Here is a 25,706-nt window from a genome sequence, read left to right on the forward strand (position 1 = left end):
TCCCTCTCCACTTCTTCTTTCTCCCTGCCCCCCTCTCTCTCCCTTTCTCCCCCTCTCTTTCTCTTCCTCCCTCTTCTCTATCTGCCCCCCTCCTCTCTCTCTCCCTCCCCCTCTCCCTCCCTCTCTCTCTCTGCAAGTTGAAACCTTACCCGTCTGCTCTCTCTGTTTTGCCTTCCTCGGGGCGTTCTGCGGCAGAGTAAAAAATGTGCTGTATATTTGAAGTCTCGGGTCACGTGACCAGAGGCAGGCTTGGTGAATCAAAGTACACAATGATTTTTAGTGAAGACGAGAGAGAGGAGAGGAGGAGAGAGAGAGAGGGAAGGAGGGAGGAGAGAAGGAGGAGAGAGAGAGGGGAAGAAGTCAGAAAGTTAGCCAGACTCGGCAAAATCCACAAACTGGCAATGCAATCAGATCTAGCATCCAGACTCCAAAGTTAACATCGACTCCCGACGAGCTGAACACGGTAAGTGAGAGTTCAGTGGCGTTTGTTAGCGTGTTTTTGGTGTGTTTTGTGGCGTTGGCGTGTTTTGGCGTGTTTTGGAGTGTTTTGGCATGTCAGAGCATGATTGAAATGTACTTTTCTTTGTGTAACTTGACATGGGAAGAGTGGCTATAATTGAGAACAGAAGGTTTTTGTGAGAGGACAAGAAAAAGAAAAGGAGGAGGAATTTTCATTTGAGAAGTTAAACGTTGGTTTTGGAGTTTTGGGGCAGAACTGACTGATGGATTGTGGGTACTCGAAAGTTGAGGAGCTGTAAATCAGATGTTTTGTCGTGTTACAGGTGGGCACGGACGTGTTTAAATACGACTCATGTAACAGCACTGCATTCACATGTGTTAATACAGTATAAATATAAAGTGTCTTTAGAAACCTCATTTAAACAGTCAAATGTCAAACAATACAATGTATGTCTAATCCAACAAAAGACATTTAAATAAGACATTTAAACCAAGACTAAACTGGGTCTAAACCAGGATTGAATCAGGACTAAACCAGGACTATAGCAGGACTAAACCAGAACTAAATCAGGTCTAAACCAGGACTAAACTACGTCTAAAAAAAAGGACTAAATCAGAATTGAAACAGGAATAAACTAGGAATAAACTGGGTCTAAACCAGGACTAAACCAGGATTAAACCAGAACTGATTCAGGACTAAATCAGGACTAAATCAGGACTAAATCAGGACTAAATCAGGACTAAATCAGGACTAAATCAGGACTAAACCAGGACTAAACCAGGACTAAACCAGGACTGGATCGGGGCGCACACTGGGTTGTTTTTGGGTATAACTTGTACTGGATGGATTGTGGGTAAAGTTAACGAGCTGTGAGACGGCGTTGTCAGGTTACAGATGCTGTGGTAAAAACAGTAGCACTCATGTTCTATTGTGTTAAATGGAGATACAGCAGAAATATACTGGGATTGATAAAAAACAAATGTCAGACAGTGACTTCAAATTATTAGTTCAGATTAACCAGCAAACTCTGAACTAAACAGTTTAAACTGAGACTTAAACCAGGACTAAAACTACATCTAAAAGACTTAACCCAGGACTAACCCTGGTCCAAAACAGGTCTATACCAGGTTTTAAGCAGGTATAAAAAAGAGCAAATCGAGGTTTAAACCAGGTCTAACCCAGGTCTAACCCAGGTCTAAATCATGTCTAAACCATGTCTAAACATCTAAACTAAACCACTCTAAAATCCAAGTTTAAATCATATCCAATCTAGATCTAAACCAGGTCTAAACCAAGTCTAAACCAAGTCTAAACCAGATCTCAACCAGGTCTAATCCACTGTAAACTCCAGGTTTAAATCAGATCCAATCTAGGTCTAAACCAGACCTAAACCAGGTCTAAACCAGGTCTACAGGTGGTCCTCGTGGCAGGCTTCTCTTTTGGGGATGTCATCCATGCTTCCTCATGGCCATTTTTCATAAATCTACAAAACCATCAACTACAACTTCACAAACCTGATGCGATGTGCAGTAGTTTTATTAGCAGGATGCACGCTGATTGTGTTGTGATAGCGCTCTGAAGGGGGAGTGACTTAGCACAGAGATCAAAAGGAAGGGTGTCTAAATCCAGTCTAAACCAGGTCTAACCAGATGGTAACCAAGTCTAAACCAGATCTAATCTATTTTAAAATCCAGGTTTAAATCAGATCCAATCTAGGTCTAAAACAAGTCTAAACCAGGTCTAAACTAGGACTAAACAAGGTCTAAACAAGGTCTAAACAAGATTGCAATCAGGTCTAAACTGGGTCTAATCCACTTTAAAATCTAGGTTTAAATGTAATCCAAACTAGGTCCAAATCAGGTCTAAAACAGATTTAAACCAGGTCTAAACAGGGTCTAAACCAAGCCTAAACCGGGTCTAAACCGGGTCTAAACCGGGTCTAAACCGGGTCTAAACCGGGTCTAAACCGGGTCTAAACCGGGTCTAAACCGAGTCTACAGGAGGTCCTGTGTCTTCGGGGCTTGTTGATGGACCTCTTATGTGTTACCTGCTCTGTGTAAACACATGGGGCTGTTGCATAAGGACACACTGCTCTGGAGTCTGCGAATCTTGATAAAAAAACAATGAGATTATTTTGAGCGGGGAAAAGACCCAATGACCTCAAGTCTTTTTTTAGACTGTGCTGATCACGCTGTGGTCCAAGAGATGAGCCCTGATGGTTCAGATCGGCTTTGGATTTCTGCATTTAGAAAGTTCTGTCATATTTTTCATTCAGGTTAGGTAACCACATATAAAACGGGTTTTCAAAAAGATCAATATCCTCCCAAAAGAATTTGAGGTTTTTTTCTTTATTTTTACAAGTTTGTACATTTTATACAAGGAATACATCCAAGATATGAAGTAAGATATATGGAATTATGTAGTAAAGAAAAAATGTTAAATAACTCTACTAAATTTTTTTTCGACAAAGCAAAGGGTGGATACTGTGAGAACTTGATAAAACATAAAATATCTTAAAAATGTAAGTTCTTTGCCACATAATTATATCATCATCATCATCATCATCATCATCATCATCATCATATATCTTACTTCATATATTTGATGTCTTCTGCATGTGTATAAAATGTAGTAATATACTTTTTATTTCACTGTTGTGTCTGTAAATCAGGCACCTTCTTAAGTCACTCCAGTTAGCGTTAGCAACAGGTTTGATTGACAACATTGCTAAGCGCCCGTTCTGTGCTAAACCAGTGGTGTGGGCAGAAAGGGGCATTGCCTTCAACAGCCTCGCTCCAGATTGGCTCTTTGGTTGCTATGATACTTGCGGTTGGAATTACAAATATGGAACTCTGCTCCAGATTAGCCGCTATACCTGCTAGCCTTGATGAGCTTCATTTGACTGGAGCTGAACGCTGTGGATGAGGTCACACTCACATAGTCCACTTCTTTACACAGTCTATTATCGTTCCACATTATAGCACTAAACTTGTCTATTACTATGGATACAAGCAATTCATGCCACCAAAGCGAGCTACAGGTTGGAGAAGCGACTCTGCTAACAGTAGGAATCTATGTTTTTAGCAATTAAAACAGCTGAAAAGAGCTTATTGAACATTGTGGAACGTTCCAAACAAAGCACTGACATCTCCATGGAGACAAGCATGAGGAAAGCTACATAGTGCTCCTTTAAATACAGTTTAATACATGTTTAAGTGCATGTTCAATGTAAAAATACAAGTTTCGTATTGTGACAGTTTAGCACGATTTCATATTTATGTCATGAATGAGCCACCGCCCAGTCAGCTGACTATGTCCCCCTCTGCAACTCTCAGGATCCAAACCTCAGAGTTAAAACTAAATCCACTTGTTGATGCTTTGCAGCTGGCATCATCAACATTCCCTGGGGATGTGATGCTAACTGAAGGCATCTCTCTGTCTGAAGCTCTTTAATCTGAGTTTTATTTTAACACAATCTGATCATAAAGAACGGACTTAGCTGGAACTACAACAGGTGAGCTGATTTGTGCTGTCAAACAAGCCCCTCACAAATAACATTACAGTCACAAGCTAGCTAGCATTAGCTAACAGTTTTTCCAGGTCAAAGCCCTAAACAGGACCATGAATGCTCGTATTGATCACAGGCTCCTGAAATTGTGTTATTTAAATCAAATTAGCAGTTTTGCTTGAGTTTTCTTTTTAAAGTTTTTAAACCTTTTTAGCAGCGTTTGGTAAATGCATGCATTGGGTCACTATAGTAACCGCTGAATATTCCACCATAGATACATATGTAGAACACCCCCGGTCCGGTGTCACTGCACAGTATCGATAGAATGTGGCCCTCGTTGACCTCAACTCAGCTCCACTGGAAACTGCCGGACAGCTCTGTAAATCCAGATGGATGGGAGTTATTATGGTGCTATTTATTTGCAGTATTTGTTGACACCACCGCTCCAAGTTCCTGCAGCGCAATCAATGTAAAGCCTCACAAACACCTGCCAGACGCATTCAAGATTAATGTTCCAGATACATTCAACAGGGAAACGTCCATCGCCCAAACAAGATGTGCTCAGCTCAGATATGGAAACAATAAACATCAAGAGTCTAAGGTACATTATTTTTTACCAACATAGTCAAAGTTTGTCAAATAAAACCCCAAAATGAAGTTTACATATACTTTGCATTCAACAAGAGAGGATAGACTTAAAGAGGAGGCATTTTTGGAGCTTTCATCCATGTTATAACATTGTTCCCTCATCCAAAACATGCCTAAAGAGTTTTTATCTGTCATCCATGTACATTTGAGTAATCTAGCGATCTCTCCATCGATCCTATCCTGAGACTTAGCCCACATGCCTACGTCACTCATACTCCCGTGTGACCACTTTTCATAAATATAAAAAAGCATAAAACTACAGACAACTTCACAAACCTAATTCAATTCATGTTTATTTCACATCTAAAACAACCTGAGCTGACCAAAGCCCTTCACATAAAAGCCAACAACAAATACACAGCTAACACAATACATAGGAAAAGAAAAACAAAACGCCAAGATGTCCCGTCTCGCTAATATTAAATGCCAGGGAGAAGTGGTGGGTTTTCAGACTAGTCTTAAACTGTGTTAAAGATCCGACAGGCAGAGTGCACTGTTCCATAGTCTGGGCGCTGTCACAGTAAAGGCTTCAAATGCATCCAAACGTAACCTCTTAGGACCTGAACTCTAGCATGGCATGATTTATTAGTAAGCTCTTTGTTATTTTGGCTGATTGGGACCCGATGAGTGTAAAAACAAAGAGTTATCTTTTTACATTATGAGAAAAATGATGTCCACATATGAGGACATTTGTTCTAAGTTTTATTTAGTAAGTGCCTGAAACAGCAACATTTTTCCTGAGTAAAAACAAAATGAAAAACAACAATTGTGTCTCTTGGAACAACGTGGCTCATTTGAAGTGCTGCTGACAGGTGCACACACATGCCTTTAACAAAGTCCATTTTGAATTTAAACTATAATGTGTTATACTCTTCTGTCACCACTAAGTGGCAGTATATATGGACCTCATATGTGGACACCAGGACCTTGTACAGAAAAAAATTGTATTGTGGCCTAGACAACCCATATGTGTACACCAGGTCCTTGGAGGCTAATGTCATGTGCAGTAGTTTCATTAGCGGGATGCACGCTGACTGTAATGTGATAGTGCTCTGAAGGGGGAGCGACCTAGTGCAGGGAGCAAAGGTAAAGCGTTAAAAACAAAACTGAAAACTGAACTGTTGTTTTTGGCGAATACAGCATTTTCAAACCAACAAAAGCTAACATGGTGATCTACATGTTATGTATTAGCAGCTAATACCCCAAAGAAGTACAATACCCCTCTTTAAAGTGCAATGTATAACTTTTTAGGTGGTGGGTTTGACACCTGCTTGTCTCCATGTTGATGTGAGTGCTGAATGTTCCACAGTAGGATATTAAACTAAAATATAATGCCACTAGGTCAGATCTATGGAGAGGCTAGCTGTGTATACAATATATCTGTACTGGGGCAAGGCCTATTTTGCTCAAATACATGGGAACAATCGTGTACAGGGTGAGTGATCCATTCTTCTCTCCAAAATGCTCTGTTCCTAAATATTGCATGATTTGTGTGTTAAAAATGCGTGAATGAAACAAAACACAACTACAGGTCTGTTTGTGATGAGGAAACAACATTATAACATTAACATAGGGCCCTTTAAGTAAAAGTACTGTTACTTCACATAACTAGTACAAGCACGGTATGAGAGAGTGAGAAGTACGAGAGTGGACCCAGCTGTTTTGTGCTCGTAGATGGACTCTTTAATCAGCCTCTTTCCTCTCCTCCTTCCTCTCCTCTTTCCTCTCCTCTTTCCTCCATTTTGGATGTTTTCAGGCGACTGCATCTGCTCCCAGTTATTCTCTGGTTTCATCACTCACCACAGACTCTGGGTGTGTGTTCAACATTGTTCCTTCCACTCAAACACAGGCTGATTCTGGGGATACGTCTGTTCTATTTAACACTGAGGTTTGGTGTTAGTCCTAGTTTGATCTCGTTTGTGATTTAATCCTCGCTCCGTCCTATATATAATTTTGGTTTACTTAAGTCGTGGTTTAGCTCAAGTTGAGCAGAGGTGTGTAGGGCAAAACATGGAAAAACGCACAAAATCTGGTATTTTCTGGACACGCAAATGTTCAGATCATTTCACATTGTCAACCATAGACAGTGTACAGTTGTCCCGGTTCAGCTTTCGTGGTTTCGCTATTTTGCCAAATTTACATAAATGTTGGATCTAAGTGTGAGTCTGAAGTGCTGTATGTTTGCAAGTTTTCTCCACAACAAAACCCACAATGTCGATGAAACATTCTGCACAGACAAAGGCACCTACGAAGGTCTGAACATTGAGAGAGTTTAAACAAGAGAGAAATGTGAGAAAATGTTAATGCCTGTCTGAGAAAAGTGTATAAAGTGTGTGATAAGGGGTTTTACAGCTGCAAAGCATGGGTGCGCTTCTGGGTCCATCGACTTTAGCTTCAGTTCAGTTTCTATTGAAAAACTGTGACCCTCTTTCTGTAACTGCTGCTGTTAATATTTGTATTAACCTGTTCTACCTGATCCTGGTGTTTTTAATTTTGCTGTCTGTATCTGTAAATCAAGATATGAACTTTAATAACAGACAGATCAGACGCCTTCTTTCCCCGAAGTCACTTCCATTAGCAACACTGTCAATCAAACCTGCTGCTAAGCGCACGGTCCCTGCTAAACCAGCGGTGCGGGGGGGAAGGGGCATTACTTTCAACAGCCTCGCTCCAGATTGGCTCTTTGGTTGCTATGATACAGAATTCCTAATATGGAACTAGGCTTTTACTCAAGTAAGAAGAGTACTGTTACTTCAATAAAAATAGGAGTAAAAGTATGCTGCTACTCTGAAAAGTGCAATGTCTTTCAAAAGTTGACAAGTTACACTACCAATTTGACTTAAAAAAAAACTAGTCTAATCACCTAGTTTTTAAAATTTTGGTTGATAATTTTACTTCCTGGTTGGACACGGGCAGCACATGTGACTATCCAAAGCTCCGCCCAAAAGTCTACATCACCCATGCTCCCACATGACAATTCTCTATAAATATACAAAAAACATGATCAAAAACAATACACTACAACTTCACAAACCTGATGCGATGTGCAGTAGCTTCATCAGCGGGACACATGTTGATTGTGTTGTGATACCGCTCTGAAGGGGGAGTGACTTAACACGAAGAGCGAAGGGAGGGTAGCCTCAGAAAACAAAACTGAAACTTAGAAACACATGCTAACACGTTGTTTTCGTTAACACGTTGAGTATATCATTTTCAAAACAATAAAAGCTAACAGGGTGATCTAAATACTAAATGTGTTAGTGTGTTAGCAGTTAATACCCCACAGAAGTAAAGTACCCGCTCTTTAAACTGGTATTTCTTCTGTTACGGTGAGAGTTTAAAGTTTATGATCCACTACCTCGCTGCAGTTCTGGTTTTGTTTGCTCGACACATTTGAGGTGGAATTAACACACGGGTGAAGAGGGACAAAAATAGTGTGTCATTTCTGAGTTTACGACCTCAACCACAAAATAAAACACAGGCTGATTAGCACATACCTGCATTCTCGTGTTGTATTGACACATTCCAGTTGAGTGGCATTATCCAGTTCATTTGAGGTCCTCACAAGCCTGGGCCTATAGTGTAATTTTCCATTTATATTTATTACTGAGGGAGTGAACGAGCTCGTGAGAAGCAGAGCGTTTAAACGATGGATTTGTTTTGGAGATTGCAGCGGAGAAGGTTTTCTTGTAAAAATGTGCAGCCATTTTGTTATTAGTATTGTTTAAATGTTCCATATTACGCAAAATTGACTTCTGTGAGCGTTAAATCATGTTATGATGCTGTTAAATCGTCAAAAACAGACCTGGAGTTGTGTTTTGTTTCATTCACACATGTTTGAGTAATATTTTATTATTAGTGTGTCTACAACTCAAAATGCTCTGTTCCACCTTGTGATGTCATGAAGTGGTAGTTTTCAAGTTAACAGCTCCTTTTACCTTTAGTTCAGTAGAGATTGGCAATTCCAGGGCTGAAATGATCCGAATGATTCTAGTGAGGGTGTGTGGAGTTTAAAAACACAGTGGAGCACTTTCTGTATTACCACATGATGACATCACAAGGTGGAACAGAGTGTTTTCAGTTTGATAGAAAAACTCAGCCTAAATATGCAGGGTTTGTTTGTTAAACATGTGTGAATGAAACAAAACACAACTCCAGGTCTGTTTGTGTTGAAGAAACATGTAATATGGGCTCTTTAAAGATGCTTTTCCAGATTTTTACGTCCTACAAATGTGAAAAATAAAACTAGACCTAATAGAACAATTTGCAGTGGTCCAAAGTTATTCCGCACTTACATTATGCATTCAGAACATCCTAATTATTCACCTAAATTAGTTTATAAGCACTTTTCACACCTTTCAGAGACCAGAGTGGAGTTTTCCTGTGTCGATAAAGCTAACAACTAGCATGCTAACACCCACTTCCTGGTTATTAGACAACAAATCACTATATAATTAGATGCAGACAAACACAGCAGACTTATTTTGACTTTGAGAGCTGTTTATACCATATATCTGCACTGGAGCAAGAGAAGTTTGCGCAAATATATGCAAAAAAATTGGTACAGAACCTTTAAAGTTACAGTATGCAACTTTTTAGCTAGAAAAATACACCAAAAAAGCATGTTTGTTTTTTTTGCTTGCATCTCCCCAAACTGCACCTTAAATTATCCAAACTCTCACGTCGTAAATGAAAGTCGGCGAGAGTGAAATTAGAGCGGCGTCAGTTTAATGGAGACGCATTAAAACAGAGGAGTGATTCTGCGAAGTGTGTGCTGTTGAGTTGGTTCGGCCTGGAGCTGTTTGCGGAGCCTTCACACAGACCACAGCCAGACGTGCCCAATTCACCTCAGAGATTTGCTCGGGAAAGTTTCGGACGTTAAATGATTTTCTTGGAATCAGTTATTTTGTGATCATCAAAAGTTCTTATGAAAATCTGATCTGGGGGATAAAGCAGATCACTGGGTACGGCCACTTCAGAAGATGTGCCAAACGCGATCGAAACCAGGCTCAAAATTGAACTAAAGCGACGTCTAAACAGAAGAACTAAACCAGGACTAAATAAGACCAAGACTCCACCATATTAAAGGTATTACGTAACATTTCTGGTAATGGTTTCGCTACGTGTTTGGCTCTGTGGAGATTATTCGCCTGGAATGTTTCACAGTACGGCAATAATCTTACGTATCTCCATGAAGACAAGCATGAGATGCCACCAGGCCAATTAATGAGTGGCAGGCTTGCATCTCCACAAACCTGACTCTTATTTTGCTCAGTTTGTTTCCATGGAAAATTGGTTTCTTGGTATTCCACAGTATGGCATAAAAAAAGCATCTGAAGTAATCCAAGGTTAAACAAATCTAAGACTAATACATATGGTAAGCGAGGAATAAGCTTGTTATGGTAATCAGGAAGTGCACGGTTAGCATGCTATTTGTTGTTAGCATTAACCTTGATGGCAAAAGTCTTCACTGGTCTTTGAAAGTTGTAAAAAGAGCTCATAAACTCATCGTGGTGAATAATTAGGATGCTCGAAATACATATGGTAAGCAAGGAACATGTTTGTTATTTTAATCAGGACGTGCGTGATTAGCATGCTATTTGTTGTTAGCGTTACTGTGGTGGCAAAACTCTGCACTGGTCATTTAAAGCTGTGAAAAGTGCTCATGAACTAATTTTAGTGAATAAGTTTGTTAATCAGAAAGTGTGCAGTTAGCATGCTAGTTGTTGTCAGCATGAACCTTGATAGCAAAAGTCTTCACTGGTCTCTGAAAGTTGTGAAAAGTGCTTATAAACTCATCATGGTGAATAATTAGGATGCTCAGAATACAAAGTGTTTTAACTTGGTGTTTCCATGGTGACGTGCTACCATCAGAAAGTTACAGTTTTTAGCGGCCCATTATGAACGTAATTCAGGGTTAAACAAATCTAAGACTAAACCAGAACTGGGTCCAAACCAGGTCTGAACCAAAGCTTTAGTAGAAGCGGAGTTTAAAATACAAAATAAATCCAATTAATTATAAACCAGACTTAATCAAATCGAAACAACTGAACTGGATCAAACTAGAGCAGCAAGAAAATCAAACATCTAAATAAAAATACATCTGCGCAAATACTACAGATGTCTCTATGTCCATCTTTGATCACTGTCACTAAACCATCTTAAAAGTGTTTTGCGTCTCTGCCCCGGGACGCTCTTAACCCCCCTCGTACGCTATTGTCTGGATCTACATGCTCGCTTTTTTTCCCCTCCAAAGCCAAATGAATGAAAGGATGTGAGCACAAACCCTGATAATGTGTGACCCCTGTGAGAGGGTCCTGCCCCGAGGCAAAGGAGCCGACCCCAGAGTTGAACTACAGACCTCCTCATAATCAGGACAATGTGTTTGAATGAAGCCACACGCCAACCGCATCGGGCCGAGTCCAGACGGGTCACTGTGATGGACATGTGGTCGTGGATTTTGATGAGTAAAGAGATTATTCAGACGATTTAACTTTTCAGAGCTTTGAACTGTGTTATAGTTGAACCGTCACGTTGTTTTTGGAGTGATTCATAATGAGCAATGAGCTGATCTATACCAAAACATCAACACGGATAAAATGTGAACTTTAAATGTCCCACAGTAAGGCATTAAACTTTTCCAGCCTATATCTTTATTTCATTATGGTGAAAAACATGAATTCTTACTGTGACTGGGATCGCATTTACACAGATATGACTTGTAACTTGGTCTGGTGGACTCACATGGAGGAGAAAGCTAAGTTTAATGACATGCAGTGGAACTTTCCGGTCAAAGCTATAACATCTCCATGGCGACCAACAGGCAGATCCTCCACCAGAGAGCTGCTTAGTGCATCTTTTTCCAGGTCTTTTTAATATGTGTCAAGATTCCCAAATATTTATATACAGTATTCTTGTGATTTTTTTAGTTTTTTTGTAGTATTTATTTATTTTGCAGTGACAAAGCCAGTCTTGGAAAAGCGTCTGTCTTTGTATTCTTGCCAGTCGTTGAGTCAGTGTTGCTGGGACTTGTAGATCAACGGCTAATTGCAGTGAAATTCCTTATAATTACAGTGTTTTTTCCCCAGATGATTCCAATTACAAAGCACCATTATGTGATTACCCATTTTCCCCAAATCCAAGAAAAAACTGCATTCTTTCCTTGTTAGCTTTGACAGTGTGTTTAATCGGCATAGCTTAGATGTTATTTATTATTTCCTTGTCATCTTTAACGCTGAAGTCCATTGACAGTCCATTGTAATGTGATGCTACGCTGTCTGTGCCACAGCCTTGTTTACATGTGTTTCCTATAACCCGCGATCACTAGCGTAGCATGTAGCATTAGCATGTGCGCTGCAAATATCGACCGTTCGCTCACTCTGAATTCAGAATAATAATTTGACTAGGTTTAACTGAGCTCAAATTGTTTACGATTATCTAAAGATGCACTATGTAACTGTTTCCATGGAGATGTTACTGGAATTTTTCACAGTTTGGCATTAAAAATGGGGTATTATTCAAAATTTTCTATATCAAAAACATGTCTGGAGAAGTTTCAGACATCAGCCACGCATGTTTAAGTAATCAAGCAACTTATAAAAGAAGTAAAATACTCCTCTTTAATACCACATAGAAGTAAAATACTCCTCTTTAATACCCCATAGAAGTAAAATAATCCTCTTTAATACCCCACAGAAGTAAAATACTCCTCTTTAATACCCCATAGAAGTAAAATACTCCTCTTTAATACCCCATAGAAGTAAAATTCTCCTCTTTAATACCCTATAGAAGTAAAATACCTCCTCTTTAAACTAATCTATCTTCATAGAGACAAGCAGGCAACTCCACTAAAGGCCCAGTTACAGATCAGATTTGTGAAAAGTGAACAATATGATGCTTTTGAATGTGTTTTCTTTGTGATAAAAATACCTGTAATTGAATAAATGCAAGATATAGATTAATAACACACTGTGGAACATTTCAGATACAGTAATTACATCTCCATTGACACAAGACGGCATAATCACATCAGAAAAGTTACACAATACACCTTTAAATCAGACCTACTGTGCTTGTGTGTGCTCTATAGTTATAATCTGTGACAGTCACGGATCATTATGTCATAATTTGCTCAATTTAAATCACAATATTCCTCTAAAATGACTTAATAAAAGAAACAAATTCAATCACTTCTGTTTTAAAAAAATGTGGTGTCCAATGGAAGCTGACGTCACCGTAAACATCATCAGAACAAAGAGCCGTGGAGCTGTCGGCGCCCCCTATGGATAACTGCACGTCACATTGGAGAGCAGCACTTTAAAAAAAAAATTGTACCAAAATGACTATGCAACACTGCCGAATCCTACGAGTATCACCGATTAAGAAAATAAAACTGGAGAAGGAAGTGCGTACGTCACAGTGGTCGTGTACCAGTGGAGGTGAAAACGTGGGTTGATCGGCAAAATGGCGTCTTTTTTTTTGTGTGTGCGTGATCACATTTTTTTATTAAAGTATTCAAGTATCTCATCTGCAGCTATACAGGTTACAATCAGATTACATTTTTTTGTTAAGAAACGGCTGACTAAAACTCTGAAAAGTCCATTTTGAAGAAGAGTTGTACATTTCTGCAGTTTCATCTGGTTTAAAGTTAGTCCTGCTCCTCTCGGTTGACACTTGGTTTAGTCTTGCGTCTTTAGACCTGATGAATAAGTCGGAAAAGCTACTTGAGTTTGCGTGAAGATTTTTTCCCGATCAAACATCTTATTGGAAAACATAATGTCTGTTTATGTGTGACGCAGTTTGTTTTGCACTTTTCCCGGAGCTGCAGAGCTTGTGTCTGTGGTTTCAGGGCTTTGAACGATCCACGCAAACGCCATTCGCCCAAATTGGATGATTTTAGGGAATTTCTACTTGACTTTTTCATTTTCTTTTTAATAGGAAAGTGCGTTCTGCTGCCAGTTGGTCTGAGCGAGTTCAGTAATCAAGTTTATTTTTGTTTGAATTCAAGGAGGTCACGGATGCTAACTGTTTTAGTTTGTTTTACTCAAAGTCCCGTCGTTATGCAGCAATTTGTTCAAATATATAAATAAACTTAAAGGTGCTCTATGTTTTTATTTGCCTCTTGTTTTTGCTTTGCATTGAAAGTTCCTCAGTGTGGCTTTAATCTCTCCATTTAAAGTTTTTTTTTTTTTTTTCCATTGACTGCAATAATAAAATACCTTGAAAAACGTACATTCTTGCTGTGAGCGGGCTTGTCTCTCCACAGATCTGACCTGTAACCTGGCAAATTGTGACGCCTGTTTGTCTCCTTTAGTTTATTGCCATACTGCGGAACATTCCAGGTAAAGCTATAATCAATCTCCATGGAAACAGGCAGAGCTGCAGAACCAGAGCAGATGCACATGGCTCTGCATTAAAGCAGCACTGTGCAACTTTTCTGGTGGTCTCCATGGAAACAGGTAGAGCTGCAGAACCGGAGCAGATGCACATGGAACTACAGTAAAGATACACTATGCTACTTTTCTGGTAGTTCCCATGGAGATTGTATTGCTTTGCCTGGAATGTTCCACAGATTTCATTGAACTTATCCATCTCCATGAAAACGAGCAGTTTCAGGTCGGGTCTGTGGAGTGGTGACCCGCTCCCAGTAAGAATGCACGTTTTTTATGGCTCTTAGATAAATCACCATAATACCAGTTTACTGTGAACATTCCAGGCAGAGCAATTGCAGCGTGATTAAAGCCACAGTATGAAACCTTTTTTTTTTTTTTTTTTTAGCAAAAGATACACTAAAATAAATCATGTTTTTCTTTTTTGGATGAATTTAAGACACTGAAAAAACTGAAAGTGAAAAACATGGGTCCTATGAAAAAGGTAACATCTCCACAGTCGTCCCCCTCTTTCCAAGGAAAAGTTACTAAATGACAACAATTCCTGTGAAGAACGTTCCGAAGTACAGTCTCTATTTCCATGGAATCACACAGGGGATGTGTCACCTCCGCAAAGTTACACAAATTCATCAACAGTTCATCTTTATTCTGGACTCATGCTCCATTTTTAAAACACACAAGGACAGTGACAACACAAACAGTAAATATTTATGTTTTAATAAGACGACCACACCAGTGTCTCACATGTTGGACTGAAGCGTTTTGCAGGGAATCTTACGTTTGTGAGCCAAATTATGAGTTTATTTTCTGACTTATTCAGCCTGGAATTAAAATTATACATTAAAGTTCTTAGTGCAGCAAAGTGTTCACTCGTGCAGTCACAAAAAGTATATAAGTCCAGAGGTGAGCAGTGTATAACGGTTTACAATATGATTTAAACAACAGTCCTTTAGCCAATCAGGACGCAGAACACAATGCACGTTCATACGCTGTAAAAAAGCATAGAAAAGTGCACTAAAAAAATCCGTGAAACAGCAAGGCCACGAAAAGCAAACTGCGATACAGTGAGGGACAACTGTATCTCATGCGCTTGTCGTCTTTGGTCCTACAGATCACGATCACACTCTCAGTTGCGTTGTACGTTAAAATCACGCTCCACACCATAAGATGAACAGATGTGGAGTGGCTGCTGTAGCCCCGCGGTGCAAGGACTAAAAACAACCGAGTCGTCTGCATACATTCAGTGATTCAGGACAAGATTTCCAGCCACACAGCGAGTTTTACATGCCAAAGTTACATACTGTCCCATTAACTTAACCTGGATTTTGGCATTTCTCCCTGGCATTTAACACTAGCGACACAGGAGATGTTGGTGTTTTACTGTTCTTTTCCCATGTATTGTGTGATCCGTGTATATATTTTTCGTTGACTTTTATGTGAAGCACTTTAGCCAGGCCGAGGTTGTTTTAAATGTGCTATATAAATAACTGAAAATAAGAAGCCTTTACATTTTGGCAAGCGTTCCCCCTGCCTGAAGTGTCCAACCAAGCACCAGGAAAACTACGTCTGACCCTGGGCCCCTCCTCTGGATTCTCTGATTGCGTTCACACACTGAAATCATGATTCTTTTTATTTATTGTCAGAAAAATGTGCGTGGAGTGAATGTGCAGATGGCCGCGGTGCGTTCAAAGCCTGTTTATCAGCGGGAGGAGGGGAGGGGGGTGTATTTTGGGACTGCAGAACTCGCACTTTGGTGAGGACAGATTGAAGCAGACATAAAAACATCGTGTCATGCTACTGCTATGGACACATTCACAACAACAAGCACATACTGAAACACGGGCTTCATTAGGAAAGGACTGCAGACGGCGTTCACACATACAAGACACTGACATCACGTTGAAACCAAGTCAAAACAAACACCCGGCGTTTGGAACTGATATTAAAAGGCCCTTAAAGGAACGTCTGCCAATCAGGAAGTGCGCGGTTGGCATGATAGTTGTTGTTAGAGTTAACCAAAAGTCTTCACTGGTCTCTGAAAGTTGTGAAAAGTGCTCATAAACTCATCGCGGTGAATAATTAGGATGCTCAGAATACATAAGGTAAGCGAGGAATACATTTGTTGTGTTAATCAGGAAGTGCACAGTTAACATGCTAGTTGTTAGCGTTAACCTTTGATGGCAAAAGTCCTCACTGGCCTGTGAAAGTTGTGAAAAGAGCTCATAAACTCATCACGGTGAATAATTAGGATGCTTGGAATGAGTTTGTTATGTTAATCAGGAGGCGCGTGGTTAGCATGCTATTTGTTGGTAGTGTGAAAACCTCTGCAATGGTCTTTGAAAGTAGTGAAAAATGCTCATAACCTCATCATGGTGAATAAATAGGATGCTCAGAATGCTTAAGGTAAATGAGGAGTGAGAAGTTTGTTTAATAAGTTAGTTTAGTTTTAGTTAGTTTAAAATGAACTGATCTGTTTTCCACACTTCCTCTGGTTTGTAACTGGTTTAGTCCAGAAGCAGACTCATTATGACATGACGGTAACGCTAAAAAACAACTAGCATGCTAACACACACTTCCAGTACACAGTACACGACTGCTTAAATATTATATCTGTACTGGGCAAAGAAGAGGTATAAAGAAGTGGACTGAGTGAGTGTGACGTCACCCACAGCATTCAGTTTCAGTCAAATGGAGCGAGGCTGTTGAAGGTAACGCCCCTTCGCGCACACAAAGTAGGTTTGCCAGACAGCAGGTGCTTAACAATGCTGTCAAACCTGTTGCTAACGCTAGTGAGAGAGAAGGTGCCTGATTTGTCTGTTATTAATGTTCATATCTTGATTTACAGACACAATAATGAAATAAAAACACCAGGATCATGTAGAGCGGGTTAATATGAACATTTTAAGACCAAAATGACAAGTCTGACAGCAGCAGTTACAGAGAGAGGGGACACAGTTTTTCAATAGAAAGTGAATTGGAGCCAGAATCGATGGAGCCGGAAGCCCGTCCATGATCACTTCTTATGTGGAACGCGGCGGCTAGCAGGTTAGCTATGTCCATTTATATATACAGTCGACACATTTTCCTCAAATACATGGGAAAAAATGGTGTACGCCGCCTTTAAGTTTGTTAGCCGCAGTTTAAACCACATCTCTCGCAAACACCTGTATCTGCAGTGTAGTAGCTGTGATAAGATTACTTCACAAATCCATCACGGTTCAGACATATCCTCGTGTTTTGATCAGTTTGTCAGGGCAGAAGTCTCCAGTTTTATCTAAATTGGACGAGCTTTACGTGGAGGAAGTACGGGAGTTTTATTACACATCAGACTCACGACTGGAACACACTCAAACACACACTGGATCTTATCTGAGCGAAGGGGGCGATCCATTTACCGGCCCTGCACACAGCTGGAGATCAAGAGATACGTGTGCTATGGTGCACCGTAGCAAACGAAATATGCAAACTGTAATCTATAAAACCCGTCAGCTTATCCACTTTCAGGACATTTGGAAGAAGATAAGATATGAGAACTTTTTTGGAGCTTAAATGTATGTGAAATGTGTGTATATATATGGCGCTGTTGTAGATTACACATCAAATATTGTCCCTTCTATGCTACTTAGATGCTAATTGATGCTAAAACGAGTACGAGAGACTCTTGTGAGCTTTAAACCATGTTATAACACTGTTACCTCCTCAAACGCACCTGGAGTTGTGTTTTGTTTCATTCACACATGTTTGAGTAACACTTTATTATTAGTCTGTCTACATCTCCAAAGCTCAAAATGCTCTGTTCCACCTTGTGATGTCATGAAGTGGTAGTTTTCAAATTAACAGCTCCTTTTACCTTTTATCTAATTACAAGCAATAAAGTGCTTTGTAATTAGATAGAAGCACTCAGCAGACTTATTCATACTGGGGCAAGATGCGATTTTAGTCAAATACATGTGAAAAAAATCTTAAACCAAAAAAAATATGAAATGTGTATTTTTGTGAAGCTGCTTAAATCGAATTGAATTAGGCGCAAAACTCTGCACTGGTCTTTGAAAGTTATGAAAAGTACTCATAAACTCCTCCCGGTGAATAATTAGGATGCTCCGAATACATATGGTACGCGAGGAATACGTTTGTTACATTAATCAGGAAGTGCACGGTTAGCATGCTATTTGAAATAGAAAATTCCAGAGCTGAAATTATCCAAATGACTCTAGTGAAGGTGTATGGAGTTTAAAAACACAGTGGAGCACTTCCTGTATTACCACAAGATGACATCACAAGGTGGAACAGAGTATTTTCAGCGATGCCACGAAAGGTGAACCGCGTTGTAGTGACGGACAAAAAATAAAATATAAACACAACCAAACGGATTTTATTTTAGTCTAATATTTTGGACTGAAAAGTTACATACTGAGGCTTTAACTTCACATTATGACTCAGATGTTACGCTCAGCCAATAACTTCCCCAAATACTTTTTACTATGACCATGTATTTTTAGTACAGTACAGTTATTTGAGTACACATTTTGCCGGCTACCTCTGCTCGGGCTGGCCACAAAACCCAACTATAATCCTTTCTTTGTGACTTCATATTCCATACCCATATTTTTTCCATAGGTTTTTATATAGTCTGCAGGCCTTTTACAACTGGGGGAGTTAATTACACAGTTACCAACGTGGACCCGGGCCATACTGACACTAATGACCATCACATATAGAAGTATAAGGCGAGCCTGTTAGCCCTCACCATATGTGCTCTCAAACTGTACTCTGGCAAATATATAAAGTCTAGTCCCATTTACACCCACTTTGAACGGCTCCAGATGTGCGCACTAATGGGGACCAGCGCCGCCGAGGACAAAAAAAAGTGTCATTTTTATTTTGGTGGTAAAACTGTGCAAAATTACGGCTACGATTTATGTGAAAACAGCACGAGGCTTGTTAGGAAAGAAATAGAAAGTCCCCTATGTGCAAATGTAAACATAGTGACTTTAAAGGTGCTATATCTGATTCTTTCTGTCTGACCTGTTCTGCAAAATGGACTTTTTTTTTTGTTTTTTAACCATGTTCTAGTCGTTTCTCCTCATTGAGCCTCTTAAGAAGTATTTGGAGTGATTCATGTTTGAGTAATCTTTAATCGACTATTTTCAAGATGCCATTTTGCAGATCGTTCCCCGTTTTCACCTCCACCGGTACACGCCCACTGTGACGTACGCACTTCCTTCTTCAATTTTATTTTCTTAATCGGTGATACTTGTAGGATTCGGCAGCGTTGCGTCATCATTTTGGTACAAACGGAAAAAAAAACAAAAAAACAATCTGCAACTCGCTAGTGTGATGCGGAGCTATCCATAGGGGGCGCTGACAGCTCCACGGCTCTTTGTTGTGATGACATTTACACCGACGTCACACGGAAATCAGAGGATTTGTTTCTTTTATTAAGTCGTTTTAGATGAATATTGTTATTTAAAATGTGTAAATTATGACATAATAATCCACGAGTGTCATAGATTATAACTATAGAGAGACATAAGCACAATGTATTCTTGAAAACGTGAAAAACCGAACTAGTTCACTTACCTTATGCATTCAGAACATCCTAATTATTCACCACGATGAGTTTATAAGCACTTTACACAACTCTGAGACCAGATTAAAGTTAAGGTACACTTTATTGTCCCCGTAGGGAAATTTGTCCTCTCATTTGACCGGAAGGGCGTTTTGCAGTGACGCTAAAGCTAACAACAACTAGCATGCTAACACAAACTTCTTGATTCTCGGACAATAAGTGTTTCCTAATTAGACAGAAGCATGCAGAAGACTTATTCGTACTGGGGCAAGACACAATTTTGGTCAAATACATGTGGAAAAAAATCAGGTACTGGCCCTTTAACTGAAAACTTAGATGGGTATTTTGTTTAAATTGAATTGAATTAGGTGCAAATTATATTAAGAAGCATTTTTTTTTAAGTTGGATTCATGTGGAGTCAAAACATTCTAAACTGCCTATTCGTGGGTTTCAGTTTCCTGGTTATAGGCACCATTTTGAGGACTTTTCATTACTTTGAAAGCCATGGATAGCTTAAAAATGAGGTGAAAGCAGGTCAGCATTATTTATTATATATAACTGTTAAAACGCAGCTGTTTAGACCTGGTTTATGATGCATATTTCTGCAGTTACTGGGCCTATCCACATGAAACAGTAATTGGCACAAAGTTCAAAATCTCGGTTAAGTGTATTATTCATATACACCTGCACAGCTGCACAGTTCAAAGGACTTTAAGCCAGAAAATTAATTTGGAAAGTTTGTGGATACTGAATTTTAACTTTCTTTTAAAAACTGCTGCCGTGTCCCAATTCGACAGTTGCACACTTTGAAGTACCGTTCAAAGGACCCGGCCGTTGAAGGGTGCTCCTCCGTCAACCGAAATGGGACAGACCTACACCACGGAGCGTACGTCAACCACTGTCTGTATAGTTTCCCTTTGAATATCAATAGGCAAATAATGTTCAAGGTGATTTCTTCCCAATTGTAGGTAGTATTACATAACTTTAAGAAAATATACCTTGTTTCTCCCGTAGAAGAAGTCACACGCGGTGCATGATGGGATATAGAAGTACGTGAAGTCAGCTCGTTCACGGCGGATCTCGACGGAAATGCAGGTTGAATTGGGACACGGGATGTGAGTCTCCCACAGAGTTCTGGTCAGTGTGTTGGGTTAGAGTTATATACAGCTTTATACATCTTGGCCCTCCATCTGAAATTAGGACAAACGTTGAATGTTGTTAACGCAATTTATTAGCTCCAGATATTTTTCTTACTGGAGACCTTTCAGCTTTCTGTTATGCAACATTTTGAGGACTTTTCCCCCATGCACAAGCAATAATATCTTGTTTTAAATTGTTAATCGCTATAGCAACAGTCCTCATTTCTCACCATTCTGAAACTCACAGACGTAGGGTGTGTTAGAAATACTTTTATTATAGTGTTAAAACTGCCTAAATTTACAGTATTTTTCGTAAAAGGCTTTGGAAAGTCCCTTGGTTTTAATACTTGAGCTGTTTTTAATCTGTTTTTCATTTAGCTCTGGTTGAGACCTGGTTAAGTCCCACATTAGACCAGGTTTAGTTCTTGTTTACACAAATTTACATGCAATTTATTAGCCCCAGATATTTCTTCTTAGTGGTGACCTTTCAGCTTCCTGTTATGCAACATTTTAAGGACTTTTTCCACATTTAAACGCAATAATATCTTGTTTTAAATTGTTAATCGGTATAGCAACGGTTGGAATTTCTCCTTATTCTGAAACTAATTCATAGGGAAGTGTCAGAAATACTTTTATTATAGTGTAAAAACTGCCTGTATTTACTGTATTTGTGTAAAGGCGTTGGAAAGTCCCTCGGTTTTAACACTTGGGCTGTTTTTAATTTTTTTTTTTTTTTTGTGGGATACAGGGGCATGGCTTGTGAGCTTGGGACCAGGTCTGACCTAGTTTGACCCACGCTCTGCCCTGGTCCATAAACGCACCATTGAGGCGTTGAGGAGCAGGGGACAGCGTGGCTTTTGTTGCCCCGGGTCTGGAGGTGTATTCCCCCCAGAGCGAGGCCGGTGTGAGGGGGAGCTGCGGAGCCTCATTAGAGCGAGGCACAGCTCTGCGTTGGCCCTGGTCCTGCTCTCCACACGGTTTATAGGTGGAACTAAAGGCTTTATGTGTGTTTTTGTGGCTGCGGCTCACATGCTGCGTTAGAAAACTCAACACTTGGGGTAATTATGATCTGTCTGCAATTTAAAGTGAAATATTTAGTGAAGTTTTCATAGTGTCCTGGGTTAATCCTGGTTTAGTGTTTATTTAGCCTGATGTCTGATTTTAACTGCCTTAAAAAGGTGAACAAGTTCTTACTCACTTACCTGATGCATTCAGAGCATCCTAACTACTCACCATGATGTGTTTATAAGCAAAGGTGAAGCTGAACCAGGACAGGACCAGGACAGGACCAGGACAGGACCAGGACAGGACCAGGACAGGACCAGGACAGGACCAGGACAGGACCAGGGCTAAACCAGGGCTAAACCAGGACTAAACGAGCGCTAAACCATTACTAAACCAGGGCTAAACCAGGACTAAACCAGCACTTAACCAGGACTAAACCAGGACCATACCAGAACTAAGCCATGACTAAACCAGGACTAAACCAAGACTATACCAGGAATAAACCAGTACCAAACTGGGACTAAACCAGATCTAAACTGGTACTAAAACGGTCCAAGTTATGGAAAATTCACCACACTTTTCACAACTTTCAAAGGTTAGAGTGGAGTTTTGCAGTCATGGTAATGCTAACAACAACTAGCATGCTAACAACAACTGTCAATGGGGAAATGACAGGAACGATTTATAATTTGATATTTTTGCTTAATTACATGGGGGGGGGGGGGGGGGGGGGGATCTACTACAAGACTTTTAAAAAAAAAAAAAAAATGCTATTCTTTTAAATCAGATGTATAAAGTTTGAAACACATTGTTTATATTTGAGTTTATCTACATATATTCAGTTTCTGCTGGAGTGGACCGTACATAATGATAGTATAGATGACACAGTAAAAGTTTCAAGTTTCAATGCGTTTTAATGCAAGACTCGTGGGTATTGTATCAGATACTTGCCGCAGTATGACTGGGTTTCAGATCTGAACTAAAATCAGTGACATCGCCCATCACTGTTTTTGTAGCTCCGCCCACCTCTGATTACAAGTGGGACTAAACACCTAAACTCCACCCACAACTACATTTCAAATAGAGCTGATAATCTGAGAGTGAGGGGGGAGAAGGAGGCGGGGTCTGCAGGACTAAAGGGGAAAGTGAGGGGGAGAGGAGGGATGAAGTCTGGAGGTGTATGCTACAGCGTGATTGGTCTAACAGGTACTTGACACTCCACCCCTGCAGCCACACCTGGGTGCAATCAGGACAGTCTTTTGTTATGTCACATAGTACTTGAAACTGCAGAGGCCACTAGAGGCAGTACACTTAGCTGCAGATTTACCTAGTTTGCACTAAAGGAGCAGTAGATAATTCTATTAAAACACCGTGTACACAGTTTAGTAGCAAAAAAATAAAAATAAAAAATTGGATTTGGGGTTTAGTTCCACGTTAACCAGAAAAATGTGTACTGTCCCTTTAACACATGCGTACCTCAAACTCCTTCCTGTGTTCCCATGTTGTTTTTCCCTCTCTTTCTTATAACTTTTTGCCAACCCGATGTTTTGTTTTTGTTCTTCCACATCTGGCTTTCATTGCCGCTCTTCGGATGGACCTGATTGGTTTAAAACTTCACCATTCTTCAGGCCCCATTTCCCTTTTCAATGGAGCTTCGTCAGGCTGTGTGAACGCCGAGTGGTTCTTTTTGATTTCTCCCCAAAACAAGATTAAAGTGGACCACATCTGTACAGTGTGTGCAAGTCCCGGCCCGTTCTCAAATAGGACGTTCCCAACTCCATGGGGTGTAATTATGGGGACGCATATGTACCTGCGAGCTGTGGCTGTGAAATAATAACATGCAGACATCAGGTTAAACCATGTGACTAAAATGTACTCAAGATCAAAACCAAGACCTAACAAGGACTAAACCAGGACTAAACCAGGACTAAACCAGGACTAAACAAAGACTAAACCAGAGCTAAACCAGGGGTAAACCAGTACTAAACCAGGACTAAAACAGGGCTAAACCAGAACTAAACCAAGACTAAACCAGGACTAAACAAGAACCATACCAGGACTAAACCAGGGTTAAACCAGTCCTACTTTAGTCCCGGTTTAATCTCGGTTTCACCCAGTTGTTCGTTTTGGAATAGTTCTGGGCTATACTGTTTAGTCTAAGTTTAGTCCTGGTTTAGTCAAAATTTAGTCCTGGTTTAATCCTAGTTTAGTCCTGGTTTAGTCTCGGTTCAGTCCTGGTTTAATCCTGGTTTAATCTTGGTCTCATCCTGGTCTTGTCCTGGTATAGTCCTGTTTTAATCCTAGTCCTGGTCTCGTCCTGCTTTAGTCCTGTTTTAATCCTAGTCCTGGTCTCGTCCTGCTTTAGTCCTGCTTTAATCCTAGTCCTGGTCTCGTCCTGCTTTAGTCCTGTTTTAGTCCTGCTTTAGTCCTGCTTTAGTCCTGCTTTAATCCTAGTCCTGGTCTCGTCCTGGTCTCGTCCTGGTTTAGTTCCGGTTTAGTTTTGTTTCAGTCCTGGTTTAGTCTTGGTTCAGTCATGGTTTAGTCCTTGTTTAGTCCTAGTTTAGTCCTAGTTTAGTCCTGGTCTCGTCCTGGTTTGGTCATCTCTTTTTAACTTCACCTTGTTAAAATGTGTCCTTGTGTAAGTGCCTTGTCCGTCTGCTCTGTGTTCCCTCTGAAACGTGTCTGGCGCACTCGGGTTCCTGGACAAAAAGCTCTTTGTAAAATATTTGGTGGGACTCTCCCTCTGGCTGGCCCTCACCGTGAAGAAAAACCACAGAGAGGCCAAAAGCAGTTACACAGAAAAAGTCAATACGGGAAATATGACATTAAAACAACATGGCGCCTTCACTCGAGCTCAGAGCACTTCAAACTCCACTCTGCAAGAACGGGAGTCTCAAACATGAGGGTATTCTGGGTTAGACCAGGGGCTTTGGACTGGTTTAGCCTTTTTGGTTGGTCTAGGTCTTATTTAGAACTGATTTAGACCTGGTTTAGACTTGGTTTGGATCCGATTTAGATCTGTCTTGAACCTGGTTTAGACCCGTCTTGGATCTGGTTTAGACCTGTCTTAGACCTGTCTTAGACCTGGTTTAGACCCTGTCTTAGACCTGTCTTAAACCTGGTTTAGACCCTGTCTTAGACCTGTCTTAAACCTGGTTTAGACTTGGTTTGGACCCGATTTATACCAGATTTAGCTCTGTTTTGAACCTGGACTTGGATTAGATCCTGGCTTAGACATGTCTGAGGCCTGTCTTAGACCCAGTTTAGACCCGGTTTAGACCCATCTTAGACCCGTCTTAGACCCGTCTTAGATCTGTCTTAGATCTGTCTTAGACCTGTCTTAGACCTGTCTTAGACCTGCTTTAGACCTGCTTTAGACTCATTTTAGACCACTCAATGGCCTTTATGCTGAGAGAGGGATTCAAACCGCCAACCTTCAGATGAGTAGATCTGACACTTTACCAACTGAGCTACTGTTGCCATACTGTGGAACATTCCAGAAATAGCAATTACACCCCCATAGAGACAAGCAGGTGTCCACCCTCCAGTAGAGTCTCACATTGCACTTTTAATAACAGTTTTGCTTTGTTTGTTTGTTGTACCGTGTAGTCCTGGTTCAGTCCTCGCTCGGTCTGGCTTTAGTCCCTCTTTAGCCCCTCTTCTGTCTTTCATTCACTCTTTGGAACAGAGTGTATTTTTCCTGGTCGTGTTACATATTTGAATCATGTCTAATAACACGGCAGCAGCAGAACACCTCGGAGCCTCGGAGCAGAGAGGAGCCATCCGTCATAATTCACCTGTGGTTTTCTGGTGCCAGTCTCCATTTGGTGCACTCGCTGAACTGAGCCCAGCACAGACCCCACTTGTGAACCAAGACTATGCACTGGAACTGTGGTCAGAGGCGTTTTTAAGACGCATTTCTTGTCAGACCAATTTTTCCCATTACTCCACTCATTCCGGGTGGCATTTGCTTGTATGGAAAACAGCT

General features: G+C 40.4%; 1 protein-coding gene across 2 annotated transcripts in view; it reads left to right on the forward strand.

Annotated features, from left to right (window-relative positions):
- Positions 1-287: 287 nt before the first annotated feature.
- Positions 288-25,706, forward strand: part of LOC117371692 (retinoic acid receptor gamma-A-like) — a 93,970-nt gene continuing 68,551 nt past the window's right edge. The window contains exon 1 of one of the 2 annotated variants that reach the window (XM_055222086.1): positions 288-463. The gene's annotated coding sequence lies outside the window, so the exon portion shown is untranslated. The remainder of the gene's footprint in view (positions 464-25,706) is intronic. The other variant, XR_008648704.1, reaches the window with a different exon arrangement.

The sequence above is a fragment of the Periophthalmus magnuspinnatus genome, chromosome 5, assembly GCF_009829125.3.
Source record: "Periophthalmus magnuspinnatus isolate fPerMag1 chromosome 5, fPerMag1.2.pri, whole genome shotgun sequence".
Classification (NCBI taxonomy): domain Eukaryota; kingdom Metazoa; phylum Chordata; class Actinopteri; order Gobiiformes; family Gobiidae; genus Periophthalmus; species Periophthalmus magnuspinnatus.